This window comes from Bradysia coprophila, unplaced genomic scaffold (assembly GCF_014529535.1).
Source record: "Bradysia coprophila strain Holo2 unplaced genomic scaffold, BU_Bcop_v1 contig_494, whole genome shotgun sequence".
NCBI lineage: Eukaryota > Metazoa > Arthropoda > Insecta > Diptera > Sciaridae > Bradysia > Bradysia coprophila.
This window is the reverse complement of record NW_023503746.1, coordinates 331,442-346,571: the sequence shown is the minus strand read 5'-3', so window position 1 is coordinate 346,571 and position 15,130 is coordinate 331,442. Positions and strand designations below refer to the sequence as shown.

General features: G+C 33.6%; 1 protein-coding gene across 2 annotated transcripts in view; it reads right to left on the bottom strand.

Annotated features, from left to right (window-relative positions):
- LOC119082803 (lachesin-like) overlaps positions 1-15,130 on the bottom strand; it is a 73,228-nt gene that overhangs the window by 26,872 nt on the left and 31,226 nt on the right. The window lies entirely within an intron of this gene.

The window sequence follows — 15,130 nt, the reverse complement described above, 5'->3', positions numbered from 1 at the left end:
TATGAGGGACTCAAAGTGTCGTGGGCTCCAGGTCTATATGGTAAAGGTCCTTTTTATGTATGTTACGTACGTTAAATCTGCTGAAGTAATAGATTTCAAATCATACTCTAGGAGACAATAGAACTAATAGATTACAGTGATTGTGTGACGATGTGCTTGCAATTCTTACAACACTAACGAAAAATTGATCCAGTCACCACCGAATCACGAACATTAAAGTTCTACTAACGAAAAACTTCTCTTTGGTAAAATCTTTTCCGAATGCACCTCGAAATGAACTTTCCAACTTTTCTTCCCTAGGCTAACAAATAACTATTTCTGCTGATAACAGAAGTTCAGATTGATGCAACAACAATTTCGACTTTATCTCGATTCCAAGAAGCGAACAATAACAATTTCCATCTGACTTTATTATGTTCCACAAATTATAAACCAAATATTTGCATTTTAGATTCGTCCTCTCCTTCTTAATGCCCTAGTCACGACCACTTGTTTGCTTTTTCAATAAGAAAATACCTCCGAAAAGGACTTCCGCTTCAACGTATACTTTACGTTAGAACTATAATGTTATTCCGTGTGATGTATGTAAACACAGCCATCCAACTATATAAGTGAAATTATAGAAGAAGAAAAAAAGAATTTGTTTGTTCAAAACATTAATATGTCTGCTCATTTCCTTGCTTTATTAAAATGTTAGATCACCGGGTCGGTGCGCATACATTTGAGTTTTATGTTATTATATTATCAAAACAATCATATCAAACAGTTTTCTCTCTTTTTAATATTAATTCTTGAATCTTGATGTTGAATCTATTTTCCATGTAAACATTTTAAGAATTTTTGTGCTGTGTGTTGTGTATTTACACGTTTATAACTCAGGATGTGCCTTTTAAACTCCGTAAATAAAAGTCGGATTTCGAACTTTCCTTTTGACATGGAAAAGATATTTTAAAAAGAGAATGAATGCAGATCAGTCTAAATAAATGCAATGCGAAAAAAAGCAGAAAGAAAATATTTTTTCAATTTATTCCAAGCAATTGACTCTAAGAGTCTGGGATGTATCAAGTTTGTTTGTTTTCACTGTAATAATTGCAACGATTTTCTTCTGATTTCGAGATTAATTAAATTACCGAAAAGTCGTTCAATGTTTTTCTTGGCTGATCGTTGATTTTTTCGAGGAAATTCACGTCAGATCCTCCAGTGTCTAGTTCCGGAAGTTGCATTAATGTCTGTAGGTTTATATAAATGTATGCCAATGCAATCATTCGTCACGTCTGTTCCGAGAACAAGAATTTACTTATTTATCGAGAGCGACGACATAAGTAACCGACGAGTTTTGGTCAGACTAGACTAGAAAATAGATAGAGAAATCAAAATTGGTGACACTGTCATTGAACGAGTCGACAGCTACGTATATCTAGGACATAAACTGAAGTTAGGTCTGGACAACCAAACTGCAGAAATAAGACGTAGGATTGGTCTTGCATGGGCAGCATTCGGAAAACTCAGACTTATTTTCAAAAGCATAATGAATAGTGCCAGTGCTCACTTATGGAGCGGAAACGTTAACTTTAACGAAAGCATCCGAAGATAAATTGAGAGTGACACAAAGAGCCATGGAACGGAGTATGCTTGGAATAACACTCAGAGAAAGAATGACGAATCAATGGATTCGACAACAAACCAGGGTCGTTGATGTCATGGAAAGAATAGCATCTTTGAAATGGAGCTGGGCGGGACATATTGCAAGGAGGACAGACGAACGTTGGACCAAAAAGATCATAAACTGGCGACCATATAAAAGACGAGCTATAGGTAGACCACCAGAGAGATTGACAAACGGAATTAAGAATATTGCAGGTACAAACTGGCAGCAAATGGCAATGGATCGTACGAAATGGAAAGAAGTTGGAGAGGACTATATCCAGCAGTGGATAGAAACAGGCTAAAAAAGAAGAAGACTAGAAAAATGTTTGCTAAAATTTGTGAAGTAATAGATTCTTCTTTGCGATTATTCAAGCAAAAGAAGTAACAGATACACTTGCTATTCATAAAAATGTAAATGACTAAACGAAATGCAGCTGGTACATTACGTAGACCAAAATAATAGAAATTTGTCCACCGTAAGTGGATATTGAAATCGAAACGTTAGCTGAATAAATTTACGCTTTTAAAGTAGTCAGATCACAATGATCGATGATCATCTTGAACGCTGAAAATAGTCTGAGAAATTCGAATAATAAACTCAACAAACCGCCTGTTGTAGTGTCCAAATATTTACGTGTCTTGGCACTCATAAAGCGTACACAATATACTATGCCTGGCCAACGAGAACGTATATCTCTCAAATTAAATCAAAATCGAATAAATTTTGTTTGCGTTCGAAAGGTGTGATCATGATGTTGCATAGATTATCTTAACGATATCTACTTATGAAAACATATTCTGGAATGGATATTATATGCAATGTCAGTGTGAGAAAATATTCAGATTTTTTGAGCGAAACGAGCGGTTTTAACGGTTTCATTTATGAAATATTAATATTCACGTTGAATAGAAAATTACGTCGAATGATTAAAAAGACCTTTCGAATGATTATTCAAAAACGTATTTCACTTGGAACTTTTAAGTTTTTTTTATTAATTTCTTTGTTATGCTATAGCTGACTGATCTATATTTAGTTCACGTAAGATTTACCTTTGTGCGCTGGAACATCTTATATGCCATGTAATAAACATATTATACAGCTAACTCTCTTATGCTTCGTTTTAATTATCGAAAGAAGTGAAAAAAACAACCAAACATATCGCATTGCTTCGCTAAGTGCCTTTACCATTGAAATATTTATTATGATTCGATTCCATTTTAGAACTCGTTCCTTAACGAAAAGAACAAGAAGACGAAGCAAAAAGATATGTAGAGACGATATTCCATCGTTTTATATGTATAATATACACAAACACTGAACGTTATCATATTAAAGAGTGTTTATAAAATTGTAAAAAAATAAAAACAAAGTTAATTTTACATCGCGATGCATTTGAAATTCGAAGTCTTCGGCTTCGAATTCTTCTTCTTTTTTTTTGGTCGAAAGGAATAACATAACAGTGTACACATAATAAATGTTGGGCATGTGATGCATTTTTTTCCCGTACGTATAGTTGTTTGCTGTATTCGTTCGCACTTGAACTTAAACTCGTAATATTTAATTCACATTCCCTTGCAAAGTAAACAATATCGACATTGGAATTTTTTCCAATGAAATAAAATTTTGTGTGCACGTCTGCGGTTTGGTAATATCATTCCAGGAAAGTACCGTTGACAAAACGGGTGATAATAAATTGAAACGGTGGTTGGCACAGACTGGCTCAGTATTCGCTAGTTACATTACAGCAATACATTTTCTGGGCCGACCAATGGAATTTTTACTTTTACCAATATCAATATCGGGAAAATATAACGGCAATTCCATTGATTAGAAAGTCCAACTAAAACAACGTTCAAATATTAATCCAATGTTACGCTTGAAACCTAACATGGTGTTATAACAAAATGATAAAGCGTTAATGAGGTCGTAAGAGAACCCATTTTGACACGGACGTGTTATCAACAACGACGATTAAAATAAGCGATTAAAACAGGCCCTCACAGCCTTTTACAGTAGTTCTTAAAGCTAATGGTCTCATGAAGTAAAAGATTTTTCATGAATCTGTCGAAAATTCTTCGTTCAAAAGAAGTACCAGATTTAACCATAACATCTACTGGTGCTTGCCTTCCGGGAGAATTTAATAAATCGAATGATATGCAGGCTGAATGAAGGTAAAATGTAAAATTTGACCAAACTATCTGCACTTTTGCGATGTAACTACATCGTCACACAAAACCCATCGCACCAGAAATGCACGCCAGTCATTACTTAATCGAGACATTTTTACAAATAAAATTCAGAAGAAAAAGCGTATAGACGCTTTGGCGGCGCCGATGTTATGTGCTAGAAACGAGATAAAATGTTTTATACACAGAAGTTAAATTCTACTACCCCCATGCTCGTACTTCTAACATTCGCCCCGGCGTATAGCATACTCAATTCAATGGAAAACTAATGGATGTATGTTTCGTTGTCTCTATAAAGTCTATGTGATAAACACGACGAGACAACATCTTCTTCAACCTACATTATGTTGTTTACAACGTCAGAGACGGTTTTATTTGGAGAACAAATCCATTATTATGCAAGACTGTGTATTATCATAACGCGGTCGAATGAGTACATGGCTCGTTATAGAGTTGGAAATGTGTGCCATTTCATTTTACTCTTATCTCCGAGTATCCTATTATTTCCTTTGTTCTTCGGCTGGTTCATTGGCTTAATGATGACTGTTGGAAATCAATATTCGTACACTAGTTGATTGTTGTTATGCCGTCTTTCTGCTATCTGTTTACGTGTAAGATTTGAGTTCGAAATTGAAATGATCAGCAGGGCTCTGTCTTCGAATTGACTTCAACCATATATGTTACCAAGGTCAGCTCTTGAAATATATTTACCAAAAATATTGTCAAATGAATTAGTCAATAGTTGAACATCAATCAGTGAGCAAATAATCGAAAAAACAGAAATTGTTTTTTAACTGTTTCTCAATACACTTGCACCACACAGTCACATCCAATTGAATGTGCGTTCATATTCTGTATATCTTATGCCCATCACGCTGCACTGTGGGTTACCTATTTTATATTTTACAAACAGCCGCGGTCAACGTCTCGACATTTCCATTTTGGTGTTGTGATAATAATTGTCAATATTTGACATCCCACACACACCAAAAAATTAGTGTTGAGAAGTCAAACAATTGAACGTTATGGAAAATGGTTACAAGTGTTTGAGGTTTTAATTATATGTAGGGCGTTGCATTGTTAGTCGATCTGTTTGTTTGTGTTTAATTTTTGTGTGTTCGGACCAATAGATAAATAGGCATATGAATGTTAAACGATAGTAATTATCAGCCTGAAGTATTGACTTTGACACATTACACAATTTCTTTCGTATTACTACAATGTCTGTATAGTGCACGCTATTTCAATGAATCTATCTTAACATAATAAGCAAGACGGAAATGATTGGTACGTATCTTGGTATGTATAGAACTTTCGTACAAATTGTTCTCTATTCTTAAATGCTTGGTCGTTTAGATTGGAACTTGATTACAATTTTTATGAACCAGATTCAGCAAACTTCTCTCATTTTTCTTATAGTTCGATAAAAGTACGCTAAGATGAGTATCTAAAATAATTAATCTGTTATGCACGATACGATAAATGAGAGCTCTGAACTCTGGTCGGTGTTCTATTATGTAGGAAAAAGTATTTTAAAGCCTTTGTGCAGACTTACGGAATTTGTATGAAACAGTGAAACACTGAACGATATATAAAACAAATGAAGTTATAGATTTGGTAAACTGGCTCTCTAATAGGTCAAAGTAATAATTTGTCTATTGAAAAAGTCTGATTATGTCACTCTTATTCTAAAGCTTTTATAAGAATTTATGGCGAAGAGCTATTCTATGCATCGTCTTTAGTGAATTTCATCTTAAATTTCAGGCAGTCGGAAGATGTACACAATAAAATTTGTTTAATTACATTTTTCAAAGACTAAATTCAACTATATTGTAATTGCATCGTTATAAGATCGTTTAAATGAATCAAGAATCTACTACATCTTTTGTTCAAAGGTATCGCCTTGTGCTGAAAACGAAATCTTTTACTTCGTTTGTTTTAACACGCATCTTGCTATAAAAGACAATGGTAACCTTAAATCAGCATGTCAGCAATCATTTTCTCGTTATTGTTGATAACAGATGCAAATATAGTAAAACAGATGCAATCGTGAAAAACGACTTTTTGATATGTGCGTAGATAGGTATTCGTCCTTAGAAGCTAAACATAAAATTCGTCGATGTTTGTGTGGCTTGCGAGAGGTGATCGAACCGAAAACACGCCCTTCTTTATGGAAATATCTCCGGCTATACGAAACGCACAAGGTACGAGACGAAGCCGAGGTTAATAAACACACTAAAACGAGACTTTTCATTGTTTTCTCATAAAATTTTACATGCTAAGGGCGTTGAAAGTAGTGTTTGAAACATGAAAAGTTCAGTCTCTTATAATTTACTCTGCGAAACTTCGATGAATTTCGTTCGAATTATTACCTCAATGACTATGTCTACTAGAAGTACCTCACGATGTCCCTTACGTGAGTCTCTGCTCATTATCGAGGTCTCTGCTCATTATGTACCTACTCCGATAAATAAATTCAATGTACGTGAGGTCTATGCGAGGATATAACATACCTAATAAATAAATCAGTACATACATCGATTTCCTAACAGACAACAGAACAGCACACATCAATCATACGAATTGACTTCGTCTCAGTCGGTGTTATTTTAATTAAAATTTCACATTTGTTATTTTATGCACAACAAAATTTTATGATAATATGCACACTATGCACACATAATGGAAGTTAGATGGAATATAAAATTGTATGTAGCCCATGCACAAAACGAAACCTTGGACTGAATGCAGACATAGAGTTTTTTATTGAGTGTGTTTATTATTTTAGCATACATTTCTGCCACTAATATATACAATAAAACATAATTTTATCTGATTTATTTCGAAATCGAATGCATCGTTTAGTATATTTTGTGCATAAGGCGAACATTATTTCTCTGTATATACGTGGTTGGCGACAGAAAAGGGAGGACGATTGTTTGGTCTTGAATATGTGAACATTTTTATCCAGGAAATTGAATGTCTTAGTTTTAGATATGTCGACACTCGATACTGTGTGCATGACGGTCACCTTGACAAACCAGGGCCGTAGCTAGGCGTAGGGGTGATCGTACAATGATGTATTTATGTCTAAAATGGCATTTTCTGAAATGAAAAGTCGGGGAAGTTAAGGAAGTTATGAAAGAAAACAGCCTCTCAACTGTTATAAACTGTTAAATTAAAGGCGATGTTTTTATAACAGTTGTGACTTTTATAAACTGTTCGAAACAATAGGAAGACGATGTTTTTATAACAGTTGAGCCAGTTGAGTGTTTTTCATTGATACCTTTCTTAACATTTTATTTCAGAAATCTCAATCGTCATCTTTATCGATCGATTACTTAACTTATTTATTTTTGTTTTTTGTAGTTTTTTATGAGCTTCTTCAATAATTTTGTATTTTAAAGTCGGAATAGCTCAGTTTATTCTTTTAATTTGCCATATTTTTGTTTTGGTTTTTTTTTTTACAAAGAAATTATTCTAATTAGTTTTCAGATTTATAACAAATCAAATACGTTTGATTGGGCCATTTGAAGGCTACCTTTTTAACATTGCAATTTGGCAATGGTCTTAGGAAACAACAAGTCGGAAGTAAAGAGTAAATGTTCACAATTACCGTCCGAACAATTAACAAACATTCGTGCGGTCCATGCACGGCTAAATCGTCTACAAGCGAGAATTCGAGCAAACCGAGAGTGAGCCAGCCGTATGACATATGTCGAAGCACAAGGGAAAGAATTAAAGCGTCAGTTGTCCTCGCGAAACAAACGAAAAACAATAATAAAACCGATTTGTCGTAGTCAGGTCATTCCGTAGAGTATCTAGAGACACCGTTTCGTCCTGCTGATTGTAGTTTTAGACATTAATACATCATTATACAAATGAGTTGGTGCCAAGAGGTCAATATCGCCTAGCTACGGCCCTGTGACAGACTTCATTCATCTGAATTTTTAATTAATAAGAAATTTCAGATGTTCGTACCAAATGTTTCTTCTCATCCAAGTCAACGAAATTCACTTTTTTGCTAAGAATTTTGTGCTTATTTATTGAAGTAGAAATAATCGGCCAACAATTCTTTTTCGCTTGGATTTTTTTATAGGAATCAATCCATACTTCGATTAACTTTAAGTATCTTATAAAGTACATAACATAATTCTATGGATCAAGACCGAACACAATTCATTGAGGTTTGTCAACCGGTTTGATTAACCATTTTTTTTCTTCTCTCGCATCGTTTTATTGCTATTTATTCTTTCAAGTTTACGTTTACGTGCATGTACATTGTTTATATTATATACGAAGCTTTATAGAGCCCATTCACATATTATATCTCCAACGATGGTAAGTAGAGACGGTTGCGGTCGTGAGGAATTTAATATCCGTTTAATATTGTTTACCAATGCATTTCATCTACACAAACAGCGAATTCTCATCGGTTTATAATTTGTTATCATTTTATTCGTTTAAATTATATTTTATACTCGACTCGAAAGGTATGAGTAAATATATAAAAATAATCTGTCTACCCAGAGTGTCTTGACGATGCAATTATAAGATAAGAGTATTAAAACTTGCATTTTTCATATAGACATGAGGTGTACACGGGAATCATTTAGCCGTATAAGGTCTTACCTCACGATGATTAAGAACGAATAGTCAAAGGTTAAGTCAGTCAATACTCAGTGATTGTAAAATCGACATGATCCAATGATTGAGCCCACGCAAGTGCAATTAACAAATTACATTTTGTTTATCACCATTTTATGGCAGCTAACTGGTAGAGTCGCATTATATTCAATAAGCGAAAGTCGTCTCAATGTTCTAGAGTGACCAATGACTACTTCTACCGGACTAATATTGCGTACAGTGCCAGTAAATTAAATGTGAAGGAGGACATGTCACTGTTTTACGATTATTATTTTTTTCTTAACATTATTCGAGGCAATTTCTTGGTAATTTGCATACGAATGTAATGCATTTAATGCTAGACAATCATGGATGATTGAGAGTATGAAACATATTTTAGTCTGCGTCGCCACAGGGATCTTAACGTTTTATTTCTTTCTTTTAGTAGACAGCGTTTATCTGACATTTTATTCCATTTAGATGCGTGTGCCATTATGGCTGGAAGTAAATTTATTTATTCAAATCCTTGTCGAGAATTATTTTCACTTAAAATTCTTGATTGTAGGAAAATTAGATGTCGTTTTTTGAGAGATAACTTTTAAGAGTGATTGATGTTCGTACGCTGCAATCATATCTACTAATAACCAATGAGGTTGCATGCTTTAAATAAAACTTCGTTTCCACGCACGTTCAGGCATATCATCAGATGTCTCAGAGATCGAAAGTGAAACATTTGTTTAATTGATAACGAAAGTAATTTCAAAAAAATCATCTACTTTTCCCTTCTCGAAATATATCTGTAATCGAAAGCAGACATCCGTTTGAAATATGATACGGAAATTCGAACGAAACAGACAAATTAACTGAACATACGGTACGATTAGAAAGGGAATTTCCCTCAGCTCAAATGATAGAATTTGTTAACTGCTGAAGTGAACTATTAACCTTTCACAGACGCAGTATAATTATCGAATCTAATACTTCACTTGAACTAATTACAATATTTTCGATACGAAATCTTGTACTTCATTAATTTACCGTACGTTTTGCCATAATAACACCACATTGACCAGAACTAAACATTTATTTTGCAGTCATTGTCGTTAACAGATGATTGGATTTAGATGTTCTACTTTGAAACGCTTTCCCATTAACAGACTCTTCGTAGACAGCTAGTCACACGTTCCATAGATAACATTCGGAAAAAAGCAGCTAATAAGAATTAAGGTCAATGATCACCAATGTTAAGGAAACGAATTCTTTAAAAAAATTCAAATCTCTTACTCGAAAAAAAAACTTGGCAGACGATTTCTGTGCATTTTACAAGAAAATCGTTTTCGGTTTTTTTTTTTCAACTAAAAACAGCAGCGCACACATATCATATACAAACGCAAGTGTATTTCTATGCTGCTCATCTTTTAACTCCTCGTTTTTTTCGGGTGTAACAGATGTGAAGCCATCAAGCGAGAATGAGAGCACATAATAATAAAACTATCATTTCGATAGTTATTTACGAAAATATGCATATTTTTTGGCGCTGAGCCAAAGTGTCTGTCTTGGACTGCAAATATAGTTACACAAATAAATGTAAACAAGTCTTTGCGTTGTAACCAAACCGAGAATCAGTTAGCAGCGAACACTTTTCGCACAACTGGTGAATGTGTTGCTCAAAGTTCAAATAAATTCAAACAATTTTTGTGGTGGTGTTGCCTTTGTACCAAAAAGAAAGAGTTGCAATCGAACACTTCACAGTTGCAGTGTTATGAATTTGTATCGATAAATATCTTGAACCATTTCTTATATATTATCTTCGATAGACAATCAAGCCATGCACACAACACACACATCATCATCAACCTACGCTCCACTCAAATTTAATGGTGAACGAATTTTATTTAAAATTTAAAGTAAAAAAAATCTTTCAATCTTAGACTATAGCGGGCCAGTCGGTCGCCTTTTTTTTTAATAGGTTACTTAATTACACATTTTATAACATCAAAAATAAATCAATTAAATTGCTTAATGGTCAATAAGTCAATGGTTTTTATATCTATAGTAGAGGAAAAAGAATGAGTGACCCACGTACCTTGCGTCTGTTAAATATTATATCCAGAAGGATGTGGGTTTTATTGTTTCGGGCTTTCTTTCGACGGAAAGAGCATTTTGATTATTCTATTAAAGGCAATATATTTTACCAGAAGTGTTTTCGTCACTGATACCCTATCTTAATATTTGATAGACCTTTCTAGCCAAGCCGATCGGGATTTATATTTGAAAGTTTTTTTTATGTAAATTTGAACGGAATGGGTTGAAGTAAAGATTTATTTGGATGGGGATCACTTTCTTCGTATTTTCTTTTTTACAATTTTTTTTCCCGAAGAACAACCAATTGTTCTCGTTCGGATCATCCGTCTTGTGACTAGATGTTGTGGTTTAATAATTTCAAACAAATTTTTTGTTACTCGATGGATCAAGTAAATGTTTTTCGGGTCGCTTTAGGGGCTTGAGCGCATTATTTTCCTTATTTTCTTACTAATCCGACTAATAATAGTCGGAAATAAATCAAGTTCTACGAACTCAATGCAAATGTCTTCACACATAATGCTTATTGTTATTCACAATAATTTTCTCGAATAAATAAAATTTCTTGTGTAACAACAAAAGAACACTAAACTGTACATTGCATTCGGTTCACCCTTTACCATATTCCCCCTCAAGCCTTTTTATACAAATACAATTATTTTTATTAAAAAAAACTTCTAAGAATAATATTTATTTATCTCTGTGGAAGAGGTTCTCTGTGTATATGCAACACTAACTCAGCCATTTATAGTGTAACAAACACTAAAACATTTTTGAGCATCTTTTATACGATTCTGACGCCGTTTGATTTATGGTCGAACTCCGAAAAGAAAGAAAAAAAGATATTAAACGATGCGGGCGAATGAGATTTTATTTTTAATAAAGGAATTTGTTTTGAAATGCATTTTGAATTGTGGTTGCATGGCGCACGCACTTTAAGTCATTTATGCTATTTATCAAAATTATTATGAACAAGATAAGTAATTTTGTTGTTGTTGTTGTGCCTCTTTTATTTGGGTTCTTTATATATCTGGATAACTTCAAGGTTCAAGGAGTTTAAATCCATAAATTTTGGAAGTAAATTTAAACGATCAGCTAATGAGAGAATGAAATAAAAAATCAACAGAAAGAATAATGTTTGACAGGCAATCCCTAAGGTAATGCATTTAAAGTCCTCAGTTTTTAGTCCTTTTATTGCTAGAGAAAACCGGTAACCTTTTAGTCACTGGCGAGTTATGTTCCGCTTTACAGTAAAGCATCATATGTTATCAACAGCTACAACAAAAAATAACAAAGACCTCGAAGTTCGGTTTTTTATAGTAAAATACATGTTCAACCTAATGAAGTAAAAGATTTTCTAACAGTTTGTTGAAACTGTTTAGATCAAAAGAAGTAGTAGATTTAATGTTTACACTGGTGATATGACGGCAGTGTGGTCGAAAATAATATAAAGCTGTATGTTATAGTCACACCCGAGCATCTCAGCGACTTGATATCGGATCAGGCCAACTTGAAAAGTTTAGGTCAGATCAGATTATGACCTGAATTACATGAATCGTGAATTTGATCTGATATCTTTCAGGTTCCCATCAAGCTCTTTTTAAGGCAAAACATTAAAACTGACGAATTCGTATCGAAAATCTAGGTCAACGTTGAGCATTTCGGTAGTCAGATCATTTCAGATCACAGTGAACATTGATCTGAAGACTCATGTCGACATGTCCCTATAATTTATTCTAAATAGAAAATTCAAACCACTGAAACTACTGGGTGTTCCAAGAGCAATACATTCCAATACTGCTTGCTGTATGTACCTGTTCATTTACCATTTTAATTGCAACCATTTCTAAACCGAGCAAATTGGTTTAATTACGATAAAATATGCAACTTTAATCGTTCCACTTCAACAATAACAAATAAATTTAAAAAAAACTAACGTAAATGAGTGTGTGCCCTGCCCATAAACACTGCTGCATGACAGCAGCTATATTATTAGAGAGTGGAAAAGTTAAATTATTAAAATTTAAGAAAATTAAATTTAATTGTGTGAAAATTTAGTTTTAATCGTCGTCGGACGAACAAGTGATAATCCAAATTTCGTGAGAACGATTTTAATGGTTCACTTACATGTAGAGTTTCTATTTTGTTAAAAATGTTCATTGAGACCGTTTGAACACAATCAGATTAACTTACTCGTAATTTGAATTGGATCATCAATGCATTAACCAAATTATGATCAATTTGTTGTGGAAGTGATGTAATTATCGGTCGATTACTCACCTGTAAAGAAAAGAAAAAAAGAAAATGAAATTAAGAAAAGCATTCGGATGATGATTTCTAGAATGACGATGCCATTCGAGATTCTACGGCCACTTTATTTCACTAAATTATTGTTCTCACTCAAATAAATCATATTTTAATGCGCTGTGTGGGCATTGTGTATTACAAATCCAGTCTTCTAAATGAAAACATCAGACGATTGTTTTAGTGTGTCAAGTACGGAGATGTTTATTTGAATGGAAAATCACGTCATCAAAATAATACAAAATTTGTAAACAAAAAAAAGATGAGATTGCCCATTGTTTCGTTGAAAAGAAATATTAATTTCAAATGCAATGCAAAACAACGACTATGACTATCCGTTTCAACCGTTTGAAAGGCAAACTAAAAGGTTTAGTTCGTCAGATCGAACTGAAGATTCAGAATCGCTCAGCATATGGGTAAATAATGAATAATATATCTGAAAGTCATTGTCTAGCTCTTGATGCACGTCAACCGCTTTGTCCCTCGACATATTCAATTACAAAATATTGTAGTCAATACACCCCCTATAGTCCTTCTTAAAAATGACTAAAGTCAACAGAAACAACGGCAATAATAACACGAATATATTCAAATATATTTCGAGAACCGTGGAAACGGAGTTAGAGCAATGATTAAAAAGGCTGAATGTTTACACTCAAATAAAAAACTGAAACCATAAAACCTTCATGTGTAAGCATTAATTTACTCAAGTGTAAGGCAGAACCATATTCAATAAAACAAAACTTTAGCCCCAAACGATGTTTTAAAATGAAATAAATTGGAAGAACCGAATTGTTTTTTCTGTCTTCTCTTTATCCTTTTCTATTGTATAAACACACCGCTTTACAACTACCCTAGTTACCAATGCCGTTACACTAGAGTAAAAAAAAATTGTTTATTTATTTCATCACCCCCAACAGATAATATAAAGTTGTTGAACCGTATGGCTGTTGAATGTTGACACAAACGTTCTTAACATGTTAACTTATTTTCGAAAAAAATTAAAGTCCACAACGAATTCGTGCTACTACCGATTTTCCATGTTGAGAACATACCATTCCGTGTGTACAACAGTTTCTCGTTATTTCGTTTTAAAATCTAGGAGGAGAAAATTATTATCGAACGAGCCATTTCAACAACATGTGTTTGTCTTTATGATATGATGGCACATTAGAATAATTGAAATTTATAGACAAAGTTTCTAACGATATGACATGATACGCACATCGTTACATTAGTTGATACAATAAAATGTTTCCTCTTTAAGCTCGGGTGATCATTATACACTCTGGCGGATTGGTTATGGAGTAGAGTTAAAAATGAAAGGGATATATTGGAGTTGAATTGTAGATTTTGCCATCGCTTTCATGATTAGATTATTGATGATATTTCTAGATGAAATCTTTTGAAATACCCGTCAAAAGGAAGCTCCAAACACATATGTCAGTTACCGTCATCTGTTACCGACGAAAGTCACGACAAAAAAAAACGATGAGCTCTGACTTGTGTTCTCTTATATTAAAAACGAAATGTTTGTAGATGATTAAAAGAGACAAATTATTGGAGATACAATGAAAGTTTCCTGTAAATAATTCCACTCGCAAAAAAACAACAAATTTAAGTTGAGTTAATTCGACCACGCAGACCACGCAACAACTGTATTGTCGCTTGCCAATTTGTCATTTTTAGAAACATTAAAATTCAGAACTCGTCTCTGTTTTCCTGTGTGGCACTGATGACTCAACGGTCGCTGAAACATTTAATTGCCGTGCTAAGACCCTTCTAAAATTCCATAAAATTTATGAGTCATTCGTCGATAATGTCGATGCGGTGTCCCCAGTGACTATCAAAAATCCATTTTATTGAATTTAACAAATGATTTTTTCCTATTTTCTCACAAACTAATACGTCGAATTGAATGTGTCTAACCGAGCATGTTTTGTGGTTTATTTTACGGTTTAGTTTACCAGAAAAGAACCGTAGCATATGGTACAAGTATTCCACTGACAATGAACCCTCAAAATGAAAACTTATTTATATTCCGCACACACCAAAAAATTGTAAATTGACACTAAGAAACTGAAAACAAACAGCGATGAGCGAAAAAGACGATCATCTTAGATGACACATTATACAACCATCTAAGTATGTTAAACTAACAGAAGAACTGCATGTGCAGAGGAGATACATGCAGTTTGGCGCTATATATGAAGGAGAAATAGAATTTAATTTCTTGACAGCTCAATAACATTTGGTATCCAAAACGGCTGAAATGAAATGAATA